We start from the raw sequence: 10,387 nt of genomic DNA, 5'->3' as shown, positions 1-10,387 counted from the left end.
CATTGCCCCTAGTGATGGATGAGGATTCCAATTTCTCAAAATCCTCTTGAACAGTTATTATGTTCTGTTCTTCTAAATTATAGCCACCCTAGTGGGTGTGGAGTGGTATGTCATTGTGATTTTGGCTTGCATTTCCCTAATATCTAATGATGTTGATCATCTTTCCGTGTGCTTAATGGGCCATGTGTATATCTTCTTTGGAGAAATGTCTATTATTTTTTTTTTTTTACGAAGATTAGCCCTGAGCTAACATCCACTGCCAATCCTCCTCTTTTTGCTGAGATAATATCTGTGTCCATCTTCCTCTATTTTATATGTGGGATGCCTGCCACAGCATTGCTTGATAAGCAGTGCATAGGTCTATACCCGGGATCCGAACCAGCAAATCCCAGGCCACCGAAGCGGAGCCCGCGAACTTAACTGCTACACCACCAGGCTGGCCCCCAATGTCTATTATTTTTAATCAGGTTGTTTGTGTTGATATTCTTTTTGTGTGTGTGTGGGGGGGTAAGATTGGCCTTGAGCTAACATCTGTTGCCAGTCTTCCTCCTTTTGCTTGAGGAGGATTGGCCCTGAGCTAACATCTGTCCCAATCTTCTTCCATTTTATGTGGGATGCCACGACAGTGTGGCTTGATGAGTGGTGCTAGGTCCACACCCAGGATCCCAACCTGTGAACCCTGGGCTGATGAGACACAGCTCGTGAACTTAAAAACTACACCATCGGGTTGGCCCGTATGGATGCTCTTAACTTGTAGAAGTTCTGTGTATGTTCTGGATGCAAGACCCTTGTCAGATTTGCAAACATTTTCTACCATTCTTTGGGTTTTCTTGATACTCTCTTGAGATTGGCCTTTAACTCACAAGAGTGTTTAATTTTTACAAAGTCCACTTTATTTGTTTTTTCTTTTGTTGCTTGTGCTTTGGATGGGATATAAGAGACATCTGCCCAATCCAGGGCCATGAAGAGCTGCCCACAGCTCTCTTACTTTTCTTTTAAAAGTGTTACAGTTTCAGTTTTTAAATTTAGGTCTTCGATCCAACTAGAGTTAATTTTTTTTTTTTAAAGATTGGCACCTGAGCTAACAACTGTTGCCAATCTTCCTTTTTTTTTTTCTGCTTTTTCTCCCCAAATCCCCTGTACATAGTTGTATATTTTAGTTGGGGGTCCTTCTAGTTGTGGCATGTGGGACGCCGCCTCAGGGTGGCCTGACGAGCGGTGCCATGTCCGCGCCCGGGATCTGAACCGGCGAAACCCTGGGCCGCTGAAGCAGAGCACGCGAACTCAACCGCTCGGCCACGGGGCCGGCCCCTAAAGTTAATTTTTTAGTATGATGTTAGGTAAGGCTCCAACTTCACACTTTTGCATGTGGATATACAGTTTCCCAGCACCATTTTTTGAAGAGACTGTTTTTGTCTCATTGAGTGATCTTGATATCTGAGTTCAAAATCAACTGACCATACATGTGTGGGTTTATTTCTTAACTCTCAGTTCTATTCCATTGATCCACAAGTGTTGGTCTTCTCTGCTGATACTTCGATGAAAATGTTTATAGTCTCGTACAACTCTTTTTCTTATTCCTTAGGATTTTTTGCATATAAGATCATGTCATGTCTATTTTTTCTTTTTTTTCTTTCCATTTGGGTGCTTCCTCTTGTCTAATTACTCTGACAAAACCTCCATTCCAATGCGGAAGTGAAGTGGCACAAAGGAGAATCCTTGACTTATTCTTGACCTTAGAGAGAAAACTTCCAGTCTTTCACCATTGAAGATGATGCACAGGTTGAGTTTTTCATAAATGTCCTTTACCATATTGAGGAAATTCTCTTCTCTTTCTATTTTATTGAGAGCACTCATCATGAAAATGTTTGGATTTTTTCAAAGCTTACTCTGCATCAAGTGAGGTGATTGTGTGTTTTTTAGTGATGTGATGTATGGAAAAAATAACTTAATGATTAATTAAACAGCCCTTGCATTTTAGGATAAATCACACTTTGTCATGATGTTTAGTCCTTCCAAAACACTGCTAGCTTCTGTTTGCTAGTATCTTGTTGAGGATTTTTGCATCTTTATTCATAAAGGATTTTGGTCTGCAGTTGTCTTTTCTTTAAGGTCTTTGGAATCAGGGTAATGCTGGCATCATAGAATGAGGTAGGACGTGTTCCCTCCGCTGGCACTTTTTGAAGAGTTTGGGAAGGATTTGTGTTATCTCTTCTTTAAATGTTTGGGACGAGTGGCCAGTGAAGCCATTTGGTCCTGGGCTTTTCTTTGTTGGGAAGTGCTTACGTTGCTTCAGCCTATTCTCTTATCGTAGGTCTGCTCAGATTCTCCATTTCTTCTTGAGTCAGTGTTGGTACTTTGTGTGCTTCTCAGAATTTATCCATTTCCTCTCACTTAGCCAATCTGTTGGTGTAAAATTGTTCAATTTTGGTCAACTTTGTAAATCTTTAAAAGAAAGAACTGTCGGCTTCATTGATTCCCCCAGTGTCCCTCTGTTCCCTTTCTCTCTGCTCCAGTCTTCATTACTACCTTTGTTTCGCAAACTTTAGGCTTACTTTGCCGTACTTTGTCTAACTACTTAAGGGCATCTTCTAACCAGTCCCAGACACCAGCCAGTCACAGGGCCACCAAGAGCACCCACTCACCCAGCGTGTCTGACTACTGAAAAGCCAGCCCTTCATTCCAGCCACGAGGCCCCCAACACAAAACTTAAGACCAGCAGGAGTCCCCACTCCAAGTCCTGTGACAGCTCAGATGCAGGCCCTACCTGAGCAACGGAGACATGGCCCACCTGCTCAGCATGCTCTCGGCCAGCTGCTCCAGCCCCAAAATGGAGGAGATCAACATGAGCTTTGTGCTGGAGCCCCCTGATGGCCAGGAAAAGAAGGTGACTGCCCCACCCTTTCTCCCTGCCAGCCCCTCCCAGCCCCTCCCTTCCCGGGGCCAGTGTTCCCCACTCCACACCCACAAAGGGACCAAGGAGCCCCAATTTCTAGGTCCCTTGGAGATGGATGCCAGCATAGGTGCCCTGTAGGGTCCAGGGCTTCTGCTGATTATACCACCCCTCATAGTCATGGAAATTGACCTCCGCATGGTCCCCGATGATCTCTGGCATCAGCTTGGCCTCCAGCAGCACCTCCTCCTCCCCAGCCTCCACCACGCTGTGGCAGCCTTGGGCACACACGGGCGCTGTGTCTCAGGGTCTGTGAGCACAGCTCCTCGCTGCTGCTCTCCATCCAGAGGCTGAGTGACGCTGCATCACCCGTGTGAACCTGGACAGGAAGAACAGCATTGTGGACCAGGCGTCCTGGTGAGCGGCAGGTGGGTGTCCCCTTGGTCCCCTCACTCAGACCACTCTGGGGACAGGCCTCACCTGAATGGCTTCTTGACAAGAAGCCGTCTCTGGGTCCTCCAGGCAGGATGTCTAGCTCTGGGAGGAGGCAGATGACCTCCACACCCCCCACCGTGCACAGGAGGAAACTGAGACAGGCCTCATGCCTGGCTGGGGCTCACAGATGTGTGCTTGGGTGGGGTGGATCACGTGCCCACTAAGCTCCCTCCAGCTCTGAGATGCTGGGGCTCTGATCAAACCTCCTGCACTGTGGCCCCTGCTGCCCCCAACCTGCAGTGACTCCTGACTCTTTGCCCAACACTCAGAGTCCTGTGTGACCCGGGCCAGACACCCTCCCCTGTGCACCCCTCACCCCACTCCAGCCTCCCTAGAGCCTTCCTCCCTCAGGGAGCCCACCAAGCCCTTGCCCCTCTCAGAGCCCCCTGCCTGCAGCGTCCCTCCCTGTCGCCACCCATCCTCCGTGGACTCACCTCCAAGGCTGGGCTCAGAGGCCCCTCCTCGGGCTCCTGTGTAAGCACAGCCTTTGGGGTCAGATTGACCTAGGTTGCGACCCCAGCTGGGCCATGCCCCGGCCCTGGGACAGGCCAGCTCATGTGGTGAGTTCTCCAGCCTCAGTTTCCTCCACTGAGAATGGGGTCAGTGACTCCGCCCTCGGGAGGGTGTGCTGGGATTAAAGCAGGAGATGAAGAGGGCCAAAGGGCTGGACCCCGTGTCCCCAGCTCCTGCCAGGAAGACAAGGAGAGAGGGGTGTACAGGAGGAGGGGAAGGGGTGGCCTGATCTTCTCCGGACCCACACTCAGTGTCCACTGCCACCTCCACCTCACCCTGACCCAGCCATGACCTAGCTAGACCCTGGGGTGGAGTCTGGAGACCAGGACAGTGGCGATGGGGGGCGGGCGGGGTGGGGGTGGCGGGATCCATGTCTCTCTTGTCCCCAGGTCTCCATGCCCACCTAGTCCTCAGGCTGGCCTGGCTGGGGTGGGGGTTGCCCCAGGCTAAAGGGGACGTGGGGGTCACAGAGCAGCAGTTGGAGATGGGGACACAGGGTACCAGGGGGACAACGGTAGCCCCGTGGGGAACCGTTGGTGCTTTGTGGCGAACCCGCCGTGGGGCGGGGTCACGTGCACGCGCTGTCTGTTGGCCGGTGTGCGCGCGCCACCGCAGGGTCCATGCCAGTTAGTGGGAAGTCCGCGCCCTCAGGGAGCGCTCTCTTGCCGCTCTCAGCCCGGGAGCCGGAGCCCCGGGCCGCCCACGCTGAGCCGGACTAATGCCGTTCCTCATCCAAACCTTCATGAGACAATTGGGAAACTGAGGCCGGGAAAGTCAGGGTCTGGCCTGGGGTCCAAAAGATGGGTAGACCCCAGAGAAGGGAGGGTTCCAACCTTCCCATAAGATTTACTTTGGGAATGAGAGACCCTAATATCCTGGGAGACCCCTTCCCACCCCCTCCTATGTGGGGCTCTTTCCTCTGGGCATCCCCACATGGGCACAGACACACGCGCACACACACACACACACACACACACACACACACACACTGACTGCCCGAGTGGGGTCTGGAAGGGGAATGGACACTGGGAGATGACAGGGGAAAGAAGCAGGAGGTGGAGGCAGCTCTGCCAGGGGGCAGGGGCAGCCGGTCCCCTGCCATGTGCCTGGGGCCCATAGCATGGGGAGGGGGAGAGATGCCACGCTGATGGGCAGGGGGTCCCCAAGGTTCCCGGGGTCTGCCCCAGGCATGCACATCCTAGAGACAGCTCCCTATCCAGCTCACTTGGCTGGACACGCTCTGGAGAGCAGCATGCTCTCTTGCTGTATCCCCATGTCCCGAGGCTGTGGCTTCAAAAATGCCCGCAGTGAGAGCATCTTCCGACGCTGCAGACGTTGTCAGGTCTCACCTCAGATGCTTCTGGCCATTTGCCTGAAAGGACCCAAAGGTAACACGGGGAGAGCCAGGACAGACCAGTCCAGGCCGGGTCACCACTCTGATCCCACCTGGGCAGCCCCACCTCCCCTCCCCATGTGTGAGTGTGTGTGTGTGTGTGTGTGTGTGCACTCTTGGGGTGGGCTTGCCCCAAGCAAGAGGGATGATGAGGGGTTGGAAGCCTGGTGGGCAGATCAAGTTCACACCCCAGGTCAAGGCTGACTGGGCGGGACGTGGAGTGCTGGAGTTTCACTCTTCTGTCCCAGGATTATCCTGAGCCCTCAGGATGTCTCTCTTTCATCCCAGGTGGAGGTCTGTGCCTGATCTGGGAGCAGAAGGTCAATGGGCAGAGGAAGCAGGGATGAGGCCAGGCAGGGCTCTGATGCCCTGGGGCCGGCTGCTGGTCACCGTCTTTGCAGAGCTCCACGCAGGAGATCAGGGAGGAGCTACTGGACGGGGACACTCACGCTGTCTCCCTGAGTGAGGGGCAGGTGTACCACACCACCAATGGGGTGGCTCCAGGTGAGTGCAGGTTTGGAGAGGTCTCTAGAACCAGGGCCCAGAGGTGGCTGGGGAAGGCCTCTTGCCTAGAAGCCACCCAAGTGACTACCCAGGGTTCTGCCAAGGGCTTTGCCCCTGAGTGGCCACAGCCCCAACCCATGGAGTATGAGTTCCTCCCATCCTCTGCCCTCACCGTTCAGCCCCAGCCTTGGGCAGGTGCAAAGTCACTTTTCACATGGTTGCAAGATTGTCAGAACCAATCTTTTATACACTGTTACACTTCAGGATGTGAACACAAGTATTTTTCTACTGTCCATTTTTTGAGTTGTCCCTCTTTGTCCGAAAATGAGTCCCAGTGTGAAAATGAGTGGGCCTTGAACCTGGATGAGACCCGCAGGGTGGGGACAGTCAGTGCAGATACCCTGGAGAAGCTGTGGAGCGCCTGGTGCCTGCCTTCCAGGGCAGCGACCTCTCCTGTGTCACCCTCCTCCTGTGCACCTGCCGAGCCTTCACCACCCAGCAGGTCCTGGACCTGCTGTTCAAAAGGTGGGCGCCCCGCCCCTGCACAGCACCGTGGCTCCCTGCCCACCTCCTGGCTGTGTGTCTTGGGAGTGTCCCTTCACCTCTCTGAGCCTCAGTTTGCTCAGGCCTGGCCCTGTGGGAAGGGCTGCCGAGGGCTGTGGTTGTCCTGATTTAGGACTTTCCACTCCCCCGTGAAGCTCTCTGCCTCAAGCCTCAGCACCCTGTGGCCTTGGACACAGCTGCTTTCCCATTTCTAAAGGAGCCTTCCAATTCCCTGGGTGGGTCCCAGCCTGGGTGCAGGCAGAGCAGGGAGCCCTGGGGGCTGCCCGGGGCCCAGGCCCACTCAGATGTCAGCAAGGTGCTGGTTGGGCTTCATTCATTCAGCGAATGTATATAAAGCCCCCCAACCCGCCATATACAGACACGAAAACCCGTGTCCTCCTGGGCTCCAGTCTGATTGGGGAGTCAGCCAGTCCCCACTAGACATCAGAGCAGGTGTATGCAATGCCCTCCTGGCCTCCTCTAGATGTGGATTCTTTCATCCTGATTGCGACAAGGACAGCAGACCCCAGGACCGAGCAGGAAATGACTGGGCTTTGAGTCAAGAAGAAGGGCTTGTGTCTCCAAGGTGGGGGACATCTGAGGTCTGTGGCTGGGGGGCGGGGCATAACACCCTGGCTCCCACGCATTTCGTGATTCCTGCTAGAGGGCTGAGGTACGGAGGCTTCTCCTGTAGGAGGAAAGGAGTCAGAGAGCCGCAGATGGGGTCCCGGGCCCCCTGTGGAGCAGAGAAGAGGCTGGGGCCTCAGAGCTGGCCCCTGAGAGAATCCAACCCCACCACAGCCCATCCCAGCCCTGCTCAGCACCCCCTGAGCCGAGGGCCCAGGAAGGAGGTGTGGGGAGCCACCTGCTCACACATCAGCCTGGTGCCTCAGTCCTGCAAGGCCAGCTGCATGTGGGGCTGGGCCGGCTGTGTCCCCATTCCCGAGGATAGTGGCGGGGTAGAGACGAGACCCACACAGGCCTCACAGAGAGTAAGACAGCACAGCGGTGTATGAGCAGCAGGCTGAGGTGCCACGAGGGCCCCGTGAAGGCTGGGCAGCAGGACACACTCCGCCTGGTCCCTCCCCCCTCACATGTGCATGCAGCACCTACTGTGCGCCCACCAGTGCGATGAACAGAGCAGGTACCGGCCTCCCTGTCCTCGTGGAGTTGACATTCCAGTGGGGAGCAGCCAGGGGCAGGCAGGAGTGCGTCGGGTTCCCTGAGGAAGGGAGAGGTGGTCCCAGTGTTGACGGAGGGCTCCCTCCTATGGAGACTTCGCAGGCCCAGCCTGCTGACCAGGCCTGCCCCTGCTGGACCGTCACGTGGGGGTGGGCTGGGGTGGACTGGCCTCTGGATGGGCGGGGGCGGGCCCAGGAGCCCAGCTCCCACAGGGGTGCCAAGGGAGGGCCACGTGGAAGGAGAGGCCAGGCCTCCGACTCTGCTGCCCACCCACCTGCCTCCAGTGCCATCTCCTCCATCCTGGGCACCTGGCTGGACCAGCACCCAGAAGACTGCCATCAACCTCAGACTTTGCCAGCCTACATCAGCCAATGGTGCTGCTCAGTGTGCCTGGCTCTGACCTGGAGCACTGTGTCCAACTTCTCCTGACCCCGCTGGGGTACCTGGAGCCCACTGACGCAGAGCCCAAGAGTGGGAAAGCCTGGGGTGGGTACATGTGAGCATATCAGGAGGGGTTGGTGCTGGACACACAGGAAGAATCCCCGACTGCAGTCTTGGCCAGGAGCAAAGACTGGCCTCAGACCACCCCTCTGGTGGACTGCGGTCAGGAAAGACGTCTTGTTGTGGGTTCCTGGGCTGGAGCTTCTCTGGAAGGCTCTGGGATGTGTTCTGTCTTTGGGAAGGCACATGGAGAGCAGGCGGGGGGCATCTTTTCTCCTCCTGTAGTTCCAGCACCATCTCAGTACTTCGCACTGGCTCCAGCTCCGGTTCCCCTACATTCTGAGGAGCCAGGTACAGGTGCAGAAGCCAGTGCAGAAGTAAAGCCCGCTCCAGAGCCTGAGGAACGTCCACCTTCAGCTGTAGTACCACCTGCAGCAGCTGCTCCAGAGCTGCAGGCAGCACCAATATTGGTTCCATCAGCAGTGCTGGGATGAGGGCCGGCATCTGGAGCAGCTTCTAAAGGAAACTGAGAGCCAGCTCAGGACCCACCATCCCTGCAGGGAGAACCATCACCTGGACCTACACCTGTACCTGCTTCTACGGGAGACCCTGAGCTGTGTAGGACCCACCACCCCTGCAGGGAGAGCCATCACCTCACCAGCACCTGCTCCTGCAGGAGACCCTCAGCTGCTTAGGACTCAGGACTTCTGCAGGAGAATCCTCACCTGGACCAGCTCCTGCTCCTGCAGGAGAAGGAGACCCTGAGCCAGCTCAGGACCCACGACCCCTGCAGGGAGAGCCAGCTCTGGAACTGCCGTCAGCACCAGCTCCTGCACCACAGCTTCAACCTGCTCCCTCACCAGAACCTTCCTTTCCCTCCCTGGTTATTGTTTTTGTTTGGGTTTTATTTTATTTTTTCCTTTTACTCTCTTATGGTTTTTTATACTTTATGATTCAAAATTTAAATATAATAAATTTAAGCATTTCACTGTGTTAAACAATTCATAGCATTAACTACATTCACAATGCTGTGCAACCATCACCACTGTCTAGCTCAGAATATTTCCCTCCCCGGAAGGAAGCCCTGCACCAAAGCGTTCACTCCCCATTCCTCCCTCCCCCGGCCCCAAAACTCCTGATCTGCTTCCTGTCTCTGTCCTTTACCTGTTCTGGACGTTTCCTATAGATGGAATCATGCAATAGGTGACTCTTGTGTCTGCCCACGTATTTTAAGAAGGAACGCATTAATTTTTGTTTTTATTTGAATTGGTATTTTTGTTATTGGAAAGGGAAATCCCAGATAGATTAAAGGCTAGATTTATAAAATGAAGTCCTTTTAGTAAATGTGTGCATAGTCTAGGGGTAGAGACTACTGTTCTAAGTGTGACACAAGAGCCAGAAGCCAGACAGGAAATGCCTGCTCTTCCTGTGACCAAAACAAAAACAAGAAAAATGTAGACAGGTGGAAAGACGAGCCACAAACTGAAGAGCATTCCTCACAACCCAAGGCCAGGGAAAGGTTTCACATCCCCGTGGTCCAAAAACTCTGGAAAGCCAATGTTTCCAGAAGGGACAGAGAGCAAACCCAGGCAGTTCCAAGGAGAGGGGACGCAGACGGCGCACGCATCAGAGCTGCTCCACCTCCCCGACGAGGACACGCGCCCCGGACACTGTGGAGACAGCACTGGGCTCCGTCAGACTGGCGGGCTGCTAGTCTGCTGGCGACCAGCTGCAGTGACAACGTGAGGAAGCAGAGGCCCCAGCAGGTCCCCTAGAGACAAGCCTGCAAGGATCCTCCTCTCTGGAGAACACATGTGGGACCCATCAGAGTTCCTCAGGTGCACGCCTTTCCCTAGAGCCTGCCAGGCTGGGAGCACCTGGCTGGGTGAGGTCACCACCTGATGAGGCGGGTGAGGGTGGGGACGAGGACGAGGGTGCTGTCATCCTTCAGCTGTGTTAATGTGCGCCAGGAGCCTGAGGACAGACCTCACTTCATCTGTACTGGAGCTCTGAGGTGGGCCTACGGTTCCCCCTTGTTCTAAGTGGGGAATTGAGATGCCAAGATCCCCCCTGGCGCCTAAGTAGCAGTGCTGGGATTAAAGCCAGGTCCCTCTGGGCCAAAGGCACAAGGCAGGCCCTCCGCCCGCACCCTTCCCCCTTTGCTGACTCAGCCTCCCCTTGGGGACATGGAGCCCTGAGCAGGATTGGCTGAGGCCCCAGCTTCTGGAATACCTCCATCGCCTCCCTCACGTCCACCAGACACACCCTGGCCTGTCCCCTGGCTTGTCTCTTGAGCTTTCTTCTGGCCTGTCCTCTGTCTGGAACACATTTGACATCTGACAGTGTACACACATACACACACACACACACACACACACACACACTCTCCATGAAACACCGGCTCTTCCTAGGAGGGCTGGCCT

General features: G+C 54.8%; 2 long non-coding RNA genes and 1 other non-coding gene across 6 annotated transcripts; 2 read left to right on the top strand and 1 right to left on the bottom strand.

The window, feature by feature from the left end:
* Positions 1 to 271: 271 nt before the first annotated feature.
* LOC111770624 (uncharacterized) lies at positions 272 to 4,491 on the bottom strand. Of its 2 annotated transcripts, XR_002803982.2 has the most exons (5): positions 4,305 to 4,455; positions 3,823 to 4,074; positions 3,086 to 3,272; positions 2,792 to 2,867; positions 272 to 2,403 (listed from the first exon to the last, which is right to left on the bottom strand). It is a non-coding gene; the product is annotated as an uncharacterized lncRNA (long non-coding RNA). The 2 variants fall into 2 exon arrangements; XR_011432746.1 differs by lacking the exon at positions 2,792 to 2,867 and having other exon boundaries at positions 4,305 to 4,491.
* On the top strand, positions 4,485 to 8,965 carry LOC138920838 (uncharacterized). Of its 3 annotated transcripts, none has more exons than XR_011432743.1 (6): positions 4,485 to 5,289; positions 5,583 to 5,798; positions 6,238 to 6,323; positions 6,826 to 7,485; positions 7,808 to 8,009; positions 8,525 to 8,965. It is a non-coding gene; the product is annotated as an uncharacterized lncRNA (long non-coding RNA). The 3 variants fall into 3 exon arrangements; XR_011432744.1 differs by having other exon boundaries at positions 6,128 to 6,323; positions 8,525 to 8,957; XR_011432745.1 differs by having other exon boundaries at positions 4,516 to 5,289; positions 6,134 to 6,323; positions 8,525 to 8,962.
* MIR9038 (microRNA mir-9038) lies at positions 7,131 to 7,275 on the top strand. The gene has a single exon (NR_128052.1). It is a non-coding gene; the product is annotated as a microRNA mir-9038 (primary transcript).
* Positions 8,966 to 10,387: the final 1,422 nt, after the last annotated feature.

This window comes from Equus caballus, chromosome 25 (genome assembly GCF_041296265.1).
Source record: "Equus caballus isolate H_3958 breed thoroughbred chromosome 25, TB-T2T, whole genome shotgun sequence".
Classification (NCBI taxonomy): domain Eukaryota; kingdom Metazoa; phylum Chordata; class Mammalia; order Perissodactyla; family Equidae; genus Equus; species Equus caballus.
The sequence above is the reverse complement of the archived record's forward strand: the minus strand, read 5'-3'. Positions and strand labels throughout refer to the sequence as shown.